The sequence below is a fragment of the Gopherus flavomarginatus genome, chromosome 5 (genome assembly GCF_025201925.1).
Source record: "Gopherus flavomarginatus isolate rGopFla2 chromosome 5, rGopFla2.mat.asm, whole genome shotgun sequence".
NCBI lineage: Eukaryota > Metazoa > Chordata > Testudines > Testudinidae > Gopherus > Gopherus flavomarginatus.
In genome coordinates this window covers 41,202,725-41,221,210 of record NC_066621.1, presented here as the reverse complement: position 1 = coordinate 41,221,210, position 18,486 = coordinate 41,202,725, and the positions used below count along the sequence as shown (strand labels likewise).

General features: G+C 46.9%; 2 protein-coding genes across 2 annotated transcripts in view; both read right to left on the bottom strand.

Annotated features, from left to right (window-relative positions):
- Positions 1-18,486, bottom strand: part of LOC127051008 (NACHT, LRR and PYD domains-containing protein 3-like) — a 572,024-nt gene that overhangs the window by 470,216 nt on the left and 83,322 nt on the right. The window lies entirely within an intron of this gene.
- LOC127051022 (NACHT, LRR and PYD domains-containing protein 3-like) overlaps positions 15,452-18,486 on the bottom strand; it is an 86,431-nt gene continuing 83,396 nt past the window's right edge. Inside the window, exon 12 of the mRNA XM_050952810.1 lies at positions 15,452-16,113. The gene's annotated coding sequence lies outside the window, so the exon portion shown is untranslated. The remainder of the gene's footprint in view (positions 16,114-18,486) is intronic.

The window sequence follows — 18,486 nt, the reverse complement described above, 5'->3', positions numbered from 1 at the left end:
GTTATGTGCTCACTCCAGGGCATCAAGCGTTATCCAGCCTTCGTATCCAGTCAATCCTTAATATTCCCCAACCAAAAACAAAATGTAAAATGCAAAAATTTTTAGGCCTTGCAAAATTTTGTCGTTCCTAAATTCCAGGTTTTGAAAAAATGGCAAAACTCCTTTTTGCACAAATCACTCATAATGCCGAGGAACCCCTACGCTGGGACTCTGGGGCTATAAGAGCCGTCCAGAAAATTAGAACAGCTTTGGCCTCAGCCCCAGCCCTTAAACTCCCAAATTATCAAAAGCCTTTTGTTCTTTATGTACATAAGCGGCTAAGGGTGGCCCCTGGTGTACTTACACAGACCTTTGGGCCTAAGAAACAACCTGTGGCTTATTAGTCCCCAAAATTAAATGCTGTAGCACAAGGCTTTCCTGGCTGCCTCCAAGCAGTGGTCGCTGCTGGTCTCCTGGGATCCCAAGCAAAAAAAATTACCTTGGGCCATCCAATAACCCTACAAACCCCACATGTAGCCCAACAGCTGTTGGTCCAAAAGGGCACTCAGCATTTAACCAGTCAAAAACTAACACACTTAAAAGTTTCTTTGTTATCTAAAACCAATTTAAAAATTAAACAGTGCCATACCTTAAACCCTGCTACCCTGTTGCCTTTCCCGGACAACAAACATAAGCCCTCTCATAATTGCCTTCAGGTTGTGCAACATGAAAAAAAATCTCGTCCAAATCTCTCAAATGTGCTCATTCCAAATGCTGACCTAAAGCTGTACACAAATGGCTCTGCACGAGTTGTGGAGGGCCAACGGGTATCTAAATTTGCTGTAACTACTCAGTTTAATGTATTGCAGTCTGCTCCCTTGGGACCCTCCACTTCAGCCCAGGCAGCAAAATTGGTAGCCCTCACCCAAGCATGTGAGCTGGCAGCAGGTCAGTCGGTAAACATATATACTAACTCAAAATATGCCTTTCGTGTTTGTCACGCCACAGGCCAACTGCGGGCAAAACGCGGGTTTATCACCTCCGGTGGCACAAAAATTACACATGGGCCCTTAATTCTGAAACTATTGGAAGCCATTCATTTGCCATCTCAGGTTGCTATCATCCATGTACAGGCCCATCCAAAAAAAAAAAATAATCCCACCATCTGTGGCAACCAACTGGCCAATTCAGCTTCAAAAGCAGCTTCCCTATGGCCCTATGTTGCCCATCAGATGGCACTCACGTCCTCTCTTCCACCAACTCCAGTTCTGGTTCCTTTCACCCCTGAGCCATTAGAAGTTAAGCATTGGAAGAGTATGGAAGCCACCAGGACGCCACAGGGGGAATGGCAACTACCAAATAAAAAAAAGGCATTGCCCCAAGCTGCTTTGCGGCCTGCCCTACTTAGACTGCACCAAAAAACGCACGGTAAAACAAAGGCTATGGCGGCTACTGTAAATAAACTTTGGTATGCCCCTAAAGTGTTCCAAAAAGCTAAAAAAGTCCTTACTATCTGTAATATCTGTGCAAAATTCAATCCACACAAAAAACCTAAAGGCTCCCCCAAAGCCAAATTATGGGCATACACGCCCTTTAAACAACTCCAAATTAACTATTCAAAAATGCCTAAGTGTGAAGGCTACAAATACCTTCTTGTAATTGTGTGCCAACTAACTGGTTGGGTTGAGGCATTCCCAATGAGACGAGCAACTGCCTTAAAGGTGAAAACAACCCTATTAAACCATGTCATTCCTAGGTTTGGCCCTCCTAGGTCTATTAACTCCAAACAAAAAACTCATTTTACTGCCCAGGTTATTCAAGTCCATGCAAAAGCCCTGGGTATTACCTGGCTTTTACACACACCTTAAAAACCACCATCTTCAAAACAAGTAAAAAAAATAAATCAAACTTTAAAACTTAAACTCTCTAAACTGTGTGCTCAGACTGGGCTAAAATGGCTTCAAGCCTTGCCTCTGGCCCTTTTGGCAGTTTGCACTGCCCCCAAAGGCCAGTTCCGTCTCTCACCCTTTAAACTTTTATTTGGCAGGCCATACACCAAATTTGCTAATCCAAAACCTTAACTAATTTAGCCACTTGGGGTAACAAAAAACTAACCAAATATATTGTTTCCCTCCAAACTACTCTCACCTCTCTTCACAGGTACGCAGCTCAATTTCAGTCCCTACCCGCTAATGTCCCTGCCCATCAAATCACTCCAGGAGACTGGGTCTATGTAAAAAAGTAAAAACACAAGCTTCTCCAGCCCCGGTGGGCGGGCCCTTTCCAGGTCCTCCTTACTTCTCACACTGCAGTTCGAGTGCGGAAAAAAAACACTTAAATTCATCACACTCAAGTCAAGCTAGCCCCTGGGCTGGGGCCAAAAGCAAACAACTCCAAACCTCAAGAAAGCCCCGCCTGCTCTTCCCACCATTACCTGGAGGAGCCAGAAGCAGACGATACCTGGAAGGCTAAGCCTCTCAAAAAACTAAAGCTCCTGTTCCAACAAAATAAGTCCTAAAACTTTACTAACTATAAATTTCTAAAAAATAATACAATAGTTACTTGTTTTCAGTTTGCCCTTTATACATGCCAACCCCCACCCAGCAATTAAGTCCTTATAGCAACTGGCTATATTAAAACACCTGTCTAATTGCTGGCTGTGCCACCAAACTCGTTCTAAAAAAAAAATAGGATTGTGGGCTATTCCTGCAAATCTCTCTAAAGTACTCTCCTTGCAGGTAGTACAGAAAACTAAATGGGCCTGGGCAAAAAAATACCAGTATAATAAATACAAAAAGGTGTCTAAAGTTTGGTATTATTACTGGGCAGCTAAGGGGGTCCCTCTTTTTAATATCGTTAAAATTGGGTATAACCTGCTCCTTTGTTTAAAAAATACTAAAAAAATTTTTAAAAAGGTAGGCTACCTTCCCCTTAAGGCCTGTAACCAAACCCTTTGGTTTAATATTAAAACTAAAACGTTTCCCCCTGTAAATACTTCTAAAAATGCCCCAAAACTCCCTTGCCTCCTAAACGGGGCCTTTACTGTAAGGGCAACAGGCATTCTTTATCAAAAAAAATAAATCCCCTTGTTTCTCCTGCTGGGCTCCGTAAATAGTACTCATACATTTTATATAAATGTTTACTCTGGCATTGTGTTGCCTCACCCATCCCTTCAAAAAATGTCTAAATGCTCACAGCCCATGGAATCGCTTGCACGTTTTACAGCTAATTTGTTTGCTGTTATGTATTGTGGGGGCATCCTAAATGCCCTAAAACGCTTAAATTTCTCCCATTAAAGGTGCCAAAACCGCATGGTACGTACCCCCAAGCAGTAAAATATATTAGTAACCCAACGCCACCAAGTCTTGGGTAATACTCTTACCCTCTATTTAAAAACCCCTGGCTTGTATTTTATCTGTGGCCATAGCACCTACAAAGCTCTCCCTCCCAGCTGGCGGGGTCGGTGTGCTGTGGCCCGGGTATTGCCTAAAGTTCAAATTAACACCACGTTAAATTCTAGTCAAATCCTCAACCTAAAAAGCTATTCTCACAAGCTTTTTACTCCCTCCATAAAAACTAAAACCAAGCGCGCTAAAAATCCCTTAATTGCTAGGCAAACAAAATTTAATTCTTTTGTCCGTGCGTTCATTTCTGGGTTGGGGGTAGCTAAACTAAAAAAAGCAGTTGTAAATATTTCTGCAAAGCTTAAAAAAGCAGCTAATGCATCAATAAATGCTTTCCAAAAGTTGCAACAAAAAATTAATAAAGTAGCAAAAATAGCTATGCAAAATAAAAGTGTGCTAAATGCCATAAATGCTAAATTAGGGGGGACTTGTGCTTGCATAAAAAAAATGCTGTTTTTATGTTAATCATTCTGGCTTAATTAAACAAAATTTACAGGCTATTAAAAATGCTGCTGTTGTTTTTCATGCTGTATCTCTTAATCACACCTTTAATTTTAAAAACCTTCTCCCAAACCTTGGCTCATGGTTCACTGGCCTTTTCCGTACAATCGTTAAATAAATTATTTTCTGTCTGTTCTTCCTATGTATTCTTTAAATAGTAATACAATGCGCAAAATGTCTGTATAATGCTGTAACCAAAGGTTCTGCTGTCCATATAACGGCTCAGTACCTGTCTCTTCAGCTTAATCGTAAATTACGTAACAGGCCTGGCAATCTGGGCTTGCCAGGCCCGAAGGGGGGATTATGAAAGATGGCCAACCCCCCTTAATAGATGACAAGCGGCCAGTGGGTGTGGGGGGTGAGTACTGCTCATAAACACAGTAGCCTAAACTTTTGCACTATCTCTTTTCCTCTGCCTCAAAGCAGAAAGATCCTGCTCCAAACCAGTCAGTACTATCCAAATAATGGAAGCATGAAATTTTACACTTACCAATCAAGTATTAACACGCAAGGGTCTTTGTCTATATTTGTTTAAAAAGTTTGTAAAATTTGTGTAAAACAAAGTCTTTTGTACCAAGGTACAGGCTCTCCTTTTTCTGCAAAATAAAGCATTTTTCCTTATCCCTATCAGGCTGTTAATTGGCTCTCAGCTAGGCAAACCCAATATTTCGGTAACATGAGGCATCAGCCTTTTATAGTCTTTTCCAGGTATACGAACACCTCTTTTTTCTTACTGTGGAAAATTAAAGCAAAATGGAGTCTGGAGTCACATAAGCAAGTTCCTACATACATTGCTGAGTTACAAAGTGTATCTGCCTTCTCTCCATGGGTCAATTGGAGGACCATCAAGCAGGACTACACGGACCATGAAGCAGGCTGCGCAGAGCTAACACCAACTTGTCTGGGATGTTACCCAGAAGCATAGCATAAGTTTGAAATACAGACAGTATAGAGCCAATATTCATAACTTCAACTAAAAAATGACACATGCATACAGACAGCATAATCTTAACCAGCAACCCATAACCTGGTCTTAGACACCTTATATGACCCCCTTTACATAAGATTTGGTGCCGCTACAGGACCTTGGTTGCAACCATATTCTATATGGTCACAGATTATATCAATAAGAACACAGCATGTGACACCTCCCACCCCCGAAAACTCTTCCCACTGCCCTCTATCAATCAGAGTGGGTTTCACCCCTGTAGAACTTCCCCAATAAGTGATGTGACTAAAAGGGGCAAGTTCTGGGGCAGGATGACCCATCAGGAAAATAGTTATGTAACCCTTCTAAGAACTTCTCCCTCTACCAATCGGAGTGGGTTTCACTCCCATAGGATCTCCCTGAAACCAGTGTTTGGCTAGTCAGGGCAAGTTCAGGGGTGGGGAGACCCTTCCAGAAGAGGTTGTGTGACCCCTCTAAAAAAAGGCCCACCACCCTCTACCAATCATCATGAGTTTCACCCCCATAGGCCCTCCCAGAAGGGAAACATGCACCAAGCAGAATAGATATTTCACAAGAATCTAGGCTGGACACCTTTGATCTCTGGAGCTCAGCAGTTGTCCAGTTAGCAGCACCGACCCCAGAATCCCTATCACTACATGAAAGAGGACGTCTCGTTTCAAAAGCATGTTTCTCAGAAATCGTGGAAACGTTGAGGGGAAATATGGCCTCCATCATCACTGAGAGAACGATGGAATTCATTTTAGCCCCAAGGGCACTTGATCACCTGTGAGGAGGATCAAACAAGGATCAAATTCCACATTCTGAATTGTTCAGAATAAACCCAAGTTGTGAAGAGAAGAGGTGGGGTTCCTGACAAGATCAGCAGTGTTCTGTACCAGGAGTGAATTCTTACCCTGCCTAATAAAGAAGAGGCCATACCTGTGCACAGGGTTCTCATGCAAGGCCCATTACCTCACAATAGCACGTGATTAAACTTCAGTGCTGGAGTCCCCCACTGTGTGTTAAGGGCTGGCAGTAGGAATAAACCACTGCTCACAGCCTTGCCCCACAAGGGACCTGAATTTACTCCTTCCTGAACAATTTCACAGAGAGAAGGGAAACCAGTGGCAGGTGCCAGTGGAATTGAGGGATGGGGGTAGAGTGTGAAGGGAAGGGGAAATGTTGCAAGCAGCACATGCAGGTGTGTGGATATAGATACAGACTCAGAGGGAGGTGATGCCAGGGAGCCAATGCACCTGGGGCAGGGAGCAGCATGTGGACTCCAGAAGGCAGGGGAGCAGAGGCAGGAAGAGTAGCTGATGCAGCAGGATAGGAATGAGGAGATTGAAAAGGAGCTGAAGAGGCTAGTAAGGGGGTGATAGGGAGACACAAGTGGGAACTGGGCAGGAAAACTCATTGGGGAATGTCATAAACAGATAGTTAAGGGTTAATGCCTCTTTTACCTGTAAAGGGTTAAGAAGCTCAGTAAATTTGGCTGACTCCTGACCAGAGGACCAATAAGGGGACAAGATACTTTCAAATCTTGGTGTGGCGAAGTCTTTTGTTTGTGCTCTTTGTTTTGGGGTCTGTTCGCTCTTGGGACTAAGAGGGACCAGACGTCAATCCAGGCTCTCCAAATCTTTCTGAATCAGTCTCTCATGTTTCAAACTTGTAAGTAACAGCCAGGCAAGGTGTGTTAGTCTTATTTTTGTTTTCTCAACTTGTAAATGTTCCTTTTTGCTGAGAGGATTTTACCTCTGTTTGCTGTAACTTTGAAACTAAGGCTAGAGGGGGTTCCTCTGGGCTATATGAATCTGATTACCCTGTAAAGTATTTTCCATCCTGATTTTACAGAGATGATTTTTACCTTTCTTTCTTTAATTAAAAGCTTTCTTTTTAAGAACCTGATTGATTTTTCCTTGTTTTAAGATCCTAGGGGATTGGATCTGGACTCACCAGGAATTGGTGGGGGAAAGGAGGGGGGATGGTTAAATTCTCCTTGTGTTAAGATCCAAGGGGTTGGATCAGTGTTCACCAGGAACTTGGTGAAAAAGCCATTCAAGACTGCCCAGGAAGGGGAAGGTTTTGGGGGGACAGGAAGTGTTCCAGACACTGAAATTTCTGGATGGTGGCAGTGTTACCAGATCTAAGCTTGTAATTAAGCTTAGAAGTGTCCATGCATGTCTCCATATCTGTACCCTAAAATTCAGAGTGGGGAAGGAACAGGGAGTGTTTGCTGGAGCCCAGTAGGACATACAGCAGCTGTTTGCTGGTTAGAGGGGACCCAGTTGGCCACCTGAAGCCCTGGTTAACAGGGGCAGGCTGGGAGGGAAGAGCTGCTGTTGTAATTCCAAAGGGTTTGCTGCACCCAAAAGTGCTGCAGTGATGGTGCCTGGGCAGAGTGCCATGGTGCGGTGCTTCCTCACTAGCTGTCTAGTTTCAGGGCAGTTTTACCTTGTATCCACACAGTACTAAGTCTATCTTTGCAGTTTTGATGCCCTTGGGGGACTTATACCACAGTTGTTGGCACAGTAATGGATTGTGAGAAATCAGGCAAGGCATTCTGGGAGCCATAGGCAGTTATGGGAGATAGGGTCAAACACCCATAACTCACCAGGCAGTGGGACCATTTCCATTACCTACTCCCAGCATGTCACCCTAGCTGGATGAAGAGAAAAGCAGGAGCAAAGTGTGACAGCACCAAAAAACAGGAAATGGTCCCTCCACATGCAAGGGGGTCATGTACTCACCCAGCCCCTCCTCAGCTGGCACCAGGCTGTCAGCAGTACAGGCTGAAGGATGGATACTCAATTCTCCAGCTGGTTCCACCACAGCTAACCCCTTCCAGGGCCCAGAGTAGGATAAAACCACAAGAAAAGCAAACAGCCTGTCCCAAATGTGCCATGAGCTTTCCCATCTTAACCTTGCCCCAGTTGTGAGGAAGGACTAGATGACCTCTTGAGGTCCCTTCCAACCCTACATGTCTGTTACTCCCTCAGGGAGCCTCTGGCCAGCCACAATCTAGCTCATTGTTCTCTGGGCACCCCCAGAAAGTGCTCTGAGGTGACTGTTTTTAACTCAACTCGCCTTCCTCTCAGGGTGCCTGGACCATCTGTAGTCATGGAAGCAGGCTCTGCCCTTGGTCAGGCCTCACTCTAGGAGCTGAGGACTAGAGGTTTGTGCTGCTCCCAGAGCCACCTCCTGTGAGGCCAGGCTTCTCCCCTTTGAGACTCCCTCCAGTCCTGACTTGCCTGACAGATGCGGCAGCGCAGGGCTACTTGAACCCGTGGCAGATCCCTAACCACTTCATGTCTGGTGCGGGATCTGGATTCCCCTTTTTCATACCAGCCTTGCTCAGATGCAGCTGTCTGGACATGGGGCAATGCACGGGAGAATCACCCAGAGTGTGTTAGGGTCAAATTCCACTTTGAGTTACGCCCTGTGCAGCCCCTTTGGCTTCTGCAGGAACAATGACAGGAAGAACATGGGTCTTGTCCATGTGTCATTTCTATGGGTCAGTAGAGCTGCACAGATGTAACTGAGGCAGAATTTGGCCCCTGTGACCCAGAAACCTATTGGCTCCATCCCAGTCCTATGACAGAGGAGTTACCATATCAAACAATCCAGGTTTAGTAGGATAATCTACTGCACGGCTTGCTTCAATCGCTACAAATTCACCTACTGAAAATCCAGTTTATGGCTACTAAGTTGTCCTTGCTACGGAGGGAAACAAATATACACTTCTTCAGAGAGAAGAAACATTTTAAAAGCAGACATAATATGCTCTACATATTCCCCAGAGAATGATGAGAGATGAGGAGCATTTGGAAACAGGTGGGTGACACCTTCTCTGCACTCTCATTGCTAATCACATCTCAGCCAGGCATTACTGTCACTCCAAGCACTTGGAGGCAGACAGAGCCTAGGAAAATCCACCTCCACATCCATTGGAGGCTCAGATTTTATGCCCAATAATTTCTCCAATAGTCCTGGGGGTCTCCCTAAAACATCTCTGTGGTGTTGCACCCCCATAAGTCTTTATGGAAATATGCTTATGAATGTATATATGACATAGCTGAACTGTTTTATGCTACATATGCCATGTAACATATCTCTGTAAAGGTTAGGATCTACTGAATATATTCATCCTATTTGTATGCATGTAACATTTTTGTATACGTAGTTATGAATACTGGGCTGTGTACTTGCTTGTTTCTAAGTAGCCTTAGGCCATGTCTACACTTAACAGTTTTGCAGCGCTGGTAGTTACAGCTGTGTTAGTACAGCTGTATAGGGCCAGCGCTGCAGAGTGGCCACACTTACAGCAACCAGCGCTGCAGTGTGGCCACATTTACAGCACTTGCAGCGCTGTTGGGAGTGGTGCATTGTGGGCAGCTATCCCACAGAGCACCTCGTCCCATTTCGGCGCTGTGGCTTGTGGGAAGGGAAAGGAAGTGAATGTGTCTTTCCGCTTCCTGTTCCAACGCCCCTTGGTGCTTTGCTACACATTCCGAGCAGTTTGGCGGCATTGTGATTCTACAGCGCTTTTTCTGTGATTTTTGTTATAAATGGATCCTGAGCAGCTGACGACCTTATTGATGAATGTTGCCAGCACATCACGCATGGCAGTGGAGCTATTCCTTCAGCTGCAAAGTGAGAGTGACAGTGACAGTGAGGAGTCAGACGATGATATTGAATCGCCTCACTGTGAAGACAGTAAATTGCTTGTGGCAGTAACAGACGTGCTCAGCTCCGTGGACCGGTGCGTTTGGGCTCGGGAAACCAGCACTCAGTGGTGGGATCACATCGACCTGCAAGCCTGGGATGACGAGCAGTGGCTGCAGAACTTTCGGATGAGAAAAGCCACTTTCATGGCACTCTGTGCTGAGCTCGCCTCTACCCTGCAGCGCAGGGACACGAGATTGAGATCTGCCCTGCCAGTGGAGAAGTGGGTGGCTATTGCAATCTGGAAGCTGGCAACTCCAGACTGCTTCAGATTGGTGGCGAACCAGTTTGGAGTGGGAAAGTCTACTGCTGGAATGGTGCTGATGCAAGTTTGCACAGCCATTAATCGCACCCTGCTAAGAAGAACCGTGACTCTTGGGAACGTGCAGGACATTGTGGATGGCTTTGCAGAAATGGGGTTCCCTAACTGTGGAGGGGCAATAGATGGGACGCATATTCCTATTCTGTCACCACGCCACCTGGCATCAGAGTACGTTAATCGCAAGGGGTATTTCTCCGTGGTTCTGCAAGCGCTTGTGGATCACCGTGGGCGTTTCACTGACATTTACTCAGGATGGCCTGGAAAGGTGCACGATGCACGCATCTTTCGGAACAGTTCCCTGTTCAGGAGGCTGAGGGCCGGGACTTTTTTCCCAGACCTCAAGATCACAGTAGGGGACGTCGAAATGCCTACTGTGATCCTTGGAGACCCCGCTTACCCCTTAACACCCTGGCTCATGAAACCATATACAGGGAAGCTTGACAGGAGCAAGGACCGGTTCAACTACAGGCTGAGCCTGTGCAGAATGACTGTGGAGTGTGCTTTTGGCCGTTTGAAAGCCCGCTGGCGCTGTCTTTATGGGAAGCTAGATTTGGTGGAAAGCAGCATCACCGCTGTTATATCCGCGTGCTGTACCCTCCATAATATTTGTGAAGGGAAGGGTGAAAGATTCAGTGAGGAATGGACCTCCGAGGTTCGACGCCTAGAGGATGAGTTTGCTCAGCCAGAGAGCAGGGCTAATAGGGAGGCCCAGGAAAGGGCTTCAAGGATTAGGGATGCTTTAAGGGAGCAATTTGATGCTGAGAGCCAACAGTAATGTTTGATGCATTTGATGTGCTTTGCTTTACCTTGATGTATAATATTTACCACTTCCAGCAATAATATAATGTAGTGAAAAAGAAAAAAAACCTTTATTCAACATACAGTACATAACAGGCAAGGGGGTTGGGGTGGTGGACTATACATTCACAGGTTTGAATATGTCCTATTTTGATCACTATTCAATGTCTGCTGCACTTCAGGATTACTATGCTGCAGAATAATGAAGGTGGAGTGAACAGGGTAAGAATTACAGTTATCAGGGCTGGTAGGTGATCGTACAGGTGTTGGGGGCAGCTGGGGATAATAAGGAACTGGCTGCTGGAGAAAGTTGTTTTGTGGAAATACTGGGGAACAAGGAAGAGGGCTTTGGGAGGGCTGTGGGTTACAACGGTACATATTTGTCTGCATGGCTACAAGAGACTCGAAAGACTCAGTTTGGCGAGCCAGGAGGCTTATCATCTGCTTTGTGGTTTTTTTGGCAGACAATTCCTTTCTCCTGCTTTCTGTTTGCCTCCATTCATGTACACTCTGTCTCCATTCATACATCTTCTCTCTCCATTCCTGTGTCTTCCTACTTTCTCTGTTGTAGTGGCTCATAACAGATTTGATCAATTCCTCTTTTGATTTTCTAGGATTCCGTCTCAAGTTCTGCAACCTACGTGAGGCCGGTGATCCGGCTGCAGTAGTCAAGGTCACTAGAAAAAAGAGAGAGAGAACCATGTAATACACAGAGGCTACATTGTTTATTATCACACATTGAAGGACTTTTTAGACTTTTGGTAGCATCCTTCTCACATACCTCACATAACACAGAGAGGGCAGGGAAGCTAAGTCATGGCGAGCAATGGGGTGAGTGGTTTTGCCCCGATTTCCCCTTGGGAGTGGGAATTGACCAATGGGTCACTGGGGTTTATCAGCAATGGGTAGAGGAGGTAGCTGGTGTCCTGAAGAGGGGACAGTAGTGAACAGGAAGGTGGTGAGCTGCTTGGGGGGGGGGTTGTTCTTTGGTCTGCGTTCACGCCGTCCTGCTGGTGGGGGGGGGGAAGCACCGTGGTGCTGGATGCCTGCTTGGAGGGGGGGTGGGGAACACAGGAGCACACCGCGGTGCTGGATGCCTGCTTGGAGGGGGGGTGGGGAACACAGGAGCACACCGCGGTGCTGGATGCCTGCTTGGAGGGGGGTGCATAACACCGGAGCACACCGCGTGGATGCTTACGTGCTGGGAGGGGGGGTGGGGAACACAGGAGCACACCGCGTGGATGCTTACGTGCTGGGAGGGGGGTTTGGGAACACCGGAGCGCACCGTGGTGCTGGATGCCTGCTTGGAGGTGGGGTGGGGAACACAGGAGCACACCGCGGTGCTGGATGCCTGCTTGGAGGGGGGTGCATAACACCGGAGCACACCGCGTGGATGCTTACGTGCTGGGAGGGGGGGTGGGGAACACCGGAGCACACTGCGTGGCTGGCTACGTGCTGGGAGGGGGGAGGTTAACAACAGAGCGCCATGGGCTGGGGAAACGCGAACCTGGCGCCCTGCACTCAAGTATCCCTAAACTCTCAACAGGGTTTCCTACTGCCAGACATATCACTGCTGCGTGTTACCTGGGAAGAGAGGGAGGGTCTTCTACAGGAATGTGGATACCGCCCTGGCCCCTATGCAGCTTGCCTGTGTGCAGCCATGGTCCCCCCACCCCTCACTGCACAGTGGATCGGAAGAGTTAGCCTGACCGGGACAGGGACCACGGTGGCTCTCCCGATTAACTTGAGAAAGCAAATTGCAAACGCTCTTGCTGCAACTTTTCAAGAGATTACCAAGGCAGATTACAGAGACGTGATAGAGCAAATCAATGGGCTATTCCACGTTTAGGCATGCATGCAGGCAGCCATAATCCAAACCCTCCTCTCCCAAAACATAAAAATCTACTTACCCCGAGCACAATCCTCAGTTTCTTCCTCACCATCAACTTCCAGCTGCTGCGACTGGCTAGCCTCCTCCTGGCTTGAGAAGAGCTCCTGGCTGCATGTGTACTGGGACTCCGGGGTGTCTCCTTCCACGCCAGTAGCCTCACTGTCGCCGTCCTCTACAACCTCCCCCACTTCTCCCTGCTCTGAACTCTCCATCGTGCTCCTAGGATTGGCAGTGGGGTCACACCCAAGTATGGCATCCAGCTCCTGGTAAAAACGGCAGCTCATGGGGGCAGCTCCTGAGCGGAGATTTCCCTCACGAGCTTTGCAGTAAGCACTCCTCAGCTCTTTAATTTTGACCCTGCACTGCAACGCGTCCCGTTCATGGCCCCTTCTCATCAAGGACTGCGATATCTGCCCATAGGTATCATAATTTCTCCTTCTGGAGCGCAGCTGTGCTTGCACAGCCTCCTCTCCCCAAACACTTATGAGGTCCTGCAGCTCTGCATTGGTCCATGCTGGGGCTCGTTTGGTGTGTGGAGGCATGGTCGCTGAGTGATTGATTGATTAATTGCACTCCACACCTGGCTGAGCAAACAGGAAGGGGATTTTAAAAATTCCCGGGGCATTTAAAGGAGGGGTCAGGTGAGCCCAGGGCAGTGGAGTTTGCATGATTACCAGAGAGGCTTCCAAGGTATGCTGGGATACCTGCTTATGCCACGGAGGTCAATAAAAACGCTGGTGGGTGTCTACACTTGATGACCAGCGCTGGATCACCAGCGCTGGATCCTCTACACCCGAGGCTCGACCGGGTGTACAGCCAGCGCTGCAACCAGGGAGTTGCAGCACTGGCCGTGCTGTGCAAGTGTGTACACCACCTAAGTTGCAGCGCTGTAACCCCCTCACCAGCGCTGCAACTCTGTAGTGTAGACAAGGCCTTAGTAAAGCATTTGGTCAGCTTCTTTAGAGAGGAATGGGCAAGTTAAGTGCCCAATCAAGAAGCACTTAATGGACAATGGATCTTGGAAGGCTCCAATCCACATAAGAAGTCTACCTGAGGATGTTCAAGGTAGCATGTGAAGAATGGCTGCTACCTGCAAGTTCTGAGTCATGCATGGACATGTGACTTGCCCAGATGACTCCAAATTTCCGTTTTGTTGCTAGATTCTACACTAGGGGAGGGAGAGGTGTCCACCCACAAAAGAAAGTCTATTGAAACCCATCAAAGACACCTCCATTTGGGGTCTTCAGCTGGCTCAAAAGATAGCCTCTCCACCCCCAAAGGATATCTGAAGGAAACTGGAACAAAGGATATTAACTATGGGGTGTGTGAGTGATTGCTGGACCCAGATTAGAAGAGACTAGTCTGTAAAAGGACACTTACTGGAACATCTCTGAGGGTGAGGTTTTACCTGTATTCAGTTTTCTTACTGTATTAGACATAGACTTGTGTGTCCTATTTTATTTTGCTTGGTAATTAACTTTGCTCTGTCTGTTACTACTTGGAACCACTTAAATCCTACTTTTTGTATTTAATAAAATCACTTTGTACTTATTAATTAACCCAGAGTATGTATTAATACCTGGGAGGGGCAAACAGCTGTGCATATCTCTCTATCAGTGTTACAGAGGATGAACAATTTATGAGTTTACTCTGTATAAGCTTTACACACTTCTCAAGTGGTTTTCAATTAAGCTTGCAGTTTGTGGCATGTAGTTCAAACCTGGGTCTGTGTTTGTGGTTAGCATGTCCGGCACAGACAAGCAGGATTCTGGAGTCCCCAGCTGGCAGGGAAGGCAGGGGCAGAAACAGTCTTAGCACATCAGTTTGCAGCCCCAAGGGGGTTTCTGTGATCCAATCCATCACAATCTCACCCCTCTGCATTGTTTTTGATAATTTCGTCTCTTTTTATAAAACTGTATTTTATGAGAAAGCTGTAGCAATGCCCGCGCAGAGCGGAATGGATCTTCATCTATACTCACAGTGCTAGTTTAGAATTCTCTCTGAGGCCACCTTTCAATTATAGGGTGGGATGGGGTTGGGTTGCAGATGCAATTGCAGTGAACAGCTGAGTTTTCAAAGTGCTTTAAAATCCACTTGTGTAATTAGCTAAGCCTGAAAATTGCCAGGCCAGCGGAAGGTGCAGGGTAGAGTCTGTGGTTCACATTTGGACTCATTTGGTCAAGGGGATCCCAAGTTACATCATTCTCCATCCACCACATGACCAACCTTCTTTCAAAATACAATAGTCTTCTAACACTTTTTAGCACAGAGCTAGGGAAAGTCCACTCCTCCTCCTGCCTGGCCAAACCCACAAACAAATACAAGGTCTCTGTGTCTCACTCAAACCCAAACTCTGGGTGTTTCGGAGTATCTTCATTGTTGTGCAGTGGGGCCTAAAACTGTGTTGTATCCATGTGAGCAAGGGAGTGGTTGTGAGGTGTGTTCACTCATGCCTCCTCAGCTAATTGTGCATCAGGCTTAACAAGAACAGCAGCATCTGTCTGGACCCAGGGGACACCTGATAGGGCTTTTGAAAATGCCAGGTGATAGTTAGATGTCCTTAACCATCTCTCTGTCCTGCTCCTTTGTTTTCCCCTCCCAACTGGATAGTCCGGGTCCTTTGTTGTCACCCTCACCGCTTTTTGGAAAAAGCACCCAGAGAATGGGGGGAAAACAACCCCTCCCCCTTTTAGCCAGCCAAAGTGTCATTTTGCCAACACACGCTTCTGAAAGTGTTGACTAGAATGGATAAGAAACTGGGACCACGACAGAAACTCTGTGAAACATCCCTGAGGACTCCCTAGCTCTGGAGAACAGGAAAATTTTGGGCCATGAGCACAAATTCTGAAGTGCAACATTATTTCTTGATACACGATATTTATTGGACCACAGCAAAACTAACACAAACATACATCCAGGATAAACCTCTGTTGGAGATGGATACAGAAAATGCCAACTTAACAGCTGTGGAATTGTATAAAAGTACAACCCCTTTGTAAATAGATAAGTCTGTAATAGGATGAACCATTGTAGCAGGAGGACAGTTCCCCTCTGGATCCAATGATGGTTCTTGAGTTTCCCTCCCTGCACTGACAGAGACTGAAAAAAGGGAGGTTACCAGACCCCTCGATCTCATCTCTCTTTCCTCTAGGCCCTGATCCCCTTCCTCCCTCCTGCTTCCTCCCATCCCCCAAATCAACTACCCCTCCCAAGGTCAGCACTGAGCAAACCCAGCTTCTGAGCCTCTCACCATCAGGCAGAGGGGCTGGGCCTGACAAGCTCTGCTCAGTTCCCCTGCTACAGATATTTACATATGCTGCTGCAGTTCCTGTGGATTGCAGGAGTTCCTCTGAAAAGGGGCAGGTGTTCTCCCTCTGCCCAGCTGCTCCCTCAGCTAGTAGCAGGGCAGCCAGGTCAGAGCTTTGCCGGTTCAATGGCTCCCACTCACCAGCCCTACCATATCTCTATAACCAGGTCAAGTTTTGTGTCTTTCACAGCATCCAGCTCTGCCTGTGTTTCTTCAGTTACACTCTGATAGCCCAAGCTGTGAGGAACATAGGGAAGGAAAAGGACGTGTTAATTCTCTCTGCAGCCACAACATCTGAGCCCACAGCCCCTCTGAAGCACCATGTGTTGCACCCACAGGATCTGTGTCACTGTCACTGCCCTGCCTGCTGAACTCACTGCCAGCAGGTGCCTTTCCCTTGGGAGAGGGGAGGAGAAGCACTTGTGCAGTCTGTAGCCTGGCCTGTCTCTACCCCACACCCACCCACCCACGCACACACCACTCACCCTGTGAGCTCTGGGCAGGTACAGGAATGTCCTTTCTGCACGTAAAAGGTTGGATTATGCAGCCCTTGCTCAGGGCGGGGAGCAGTGACTGACACAGACAGTCCCATTTATTGCTGTGAGGATACTCAGCACTCACAGGGAGCAGGGGCTGCAAAATCCAGCTCACAGACATTTTGGAGCATGAGCTTTCGTGGGTGAATACCCACTTCCTCAGATGCATGTAATGGAAATATCCAGGGGCAGGTATATATATGCTAGCAAGCAAGCTAGAGATAATGAGGTCAGTTCAATCAGGGAGGATGAGGCCCTGTTCTAGCAGTTGAGGTGTGAAAACCAAGAGAGGAGAATGGCTTGCCAATTACAGAACCAGTTTCTCCTCTCTTGGTTTTCACACCTCAACTGCTAGAACAGGGCCTCATCCTCCCTGATTGAACTGACCTCGTTATCTCTAGCTTGCTTGCTAGCATATATATACCTGCCCCTGGATATTTCCATTACATGCATCTGAGGAAGTGGGTATTCACCCACGAAAGCTCATGCTCCAAAACATCTGTTAGTCTATAAGGTGCCACAGGATTCTTTGCTGCTTTTACAGATCCAGACTAACACGGCTACCCTTCTGATACAGCTCACAGAATCTCTCCATGGAAGCAGTGTGATTTCAGTTCTCATTGTGACAAGTGCTCTTTATACCCCTGCCTCAAGCGAAGCTTTAGTAACACAGACCTTGAAAGGGCTGAGTTTGCAGCAGCTGTGGTGGGGCTGCAAATGACTTTTCTAAGTGCTCTAACAGCCACATGATTATTTGGATTGTCTTGAAAATTGCTGTGTGTCATGGGACGCCAGGTTAGGGTGGGGTCATTTGAGGAAGGTGTTCCTTAAGACCCCCCTAAAAGTCATGTGACAGAAGAATCCGAATTTTTTAATAACTCTTTTGCCTACACCTGGGGCTCAAACTATGCATCAGACCCTCCCCAACTTATAACACCATCCCAGGATCCACTGCCCCTCTGGGGAACCAATATTTTAAAAGTCATTAAGATACAGTTTGGAACTTCAGCCTGAACTAACTTTCCAAAGAGCATGAAATAGGCATGTCCAGCAAGACTAGGACTCCATTGCAGTGTCAGTAAGTGGTGTTCAAGATCACCTACCCAAAGTGACACCAGTGCGTTCAATTTCAACCCATGGCGACTTTCAGACAACAAGCGATGTGCATGTTACTTTGTTCTACAGGAGTTCTCAGAGATCAAAAGTTCTGGTTTAAGTGTGATATTTTAAGGTTCTCCAGTGTTTTTAGAGGAACTTTAAAGCTGTTCTAAGTTACCCAGCTGCTGAGCCAGCCTAGGATCTAGTGGAACACCAGGCACGCTGCCCCATTGCCCGCATATATACCCTCCATGCCCATGCACATGCCCTACACTGAGGGAAGTTGGATGGTGACGTGGATGGCACAGAGTTGGCTATACTTGTTTTGCACCATTGGAGGAATGCTCCATGTCAGGAGGATCCTAAGCTGCCTCTTTAGCCAACCAAACAGGGGCCAGGGACTAAACCAACTACATTATCCAGGTGCTAACTAGTAAACTGCAACCAATGAACATGTCAGTAAGTCGCTGTTCTTTTTCTGGGGCTTGTCTGTGGCTGGGTTCCATGCATTGTACTGTATTGTAAAAAGAGTGTAATTCACAACACCACAATGTTAACAGTCACAGATTAAAGGAAACCAGCTGTTACTTGCCATATTTTGTGCAGTCTGCAGTTGGAATGTCTCAGCCCTTCACACAGCAGCTGCACTCCTGAATCCCCCAGTTTGTTGTCCTTCAGATCTAGCTCTGTCAGGGTCTGGCTGATACTGAGCACAGAAGAGAGAGCCCTACAACAAGCAGCTGTGAGACTGCAATGCTCCAACCTGCAGCAGACAGATCCAGAGTGAGAATAAAATGACCACTTTATGCTCCGGTGGCAATCAGGGTCAGACGTACCAAGGGAAGAACGTAAGGGTTAAACCCAAAAACGAGCAGTTGATCCAACTGATGGCATACTGTATCACTGTGCTACAAACATGTATCAAGTAAGGTCTCATATGTTCTGAACTTGATGTTCATTATAAAGATATGCTGAC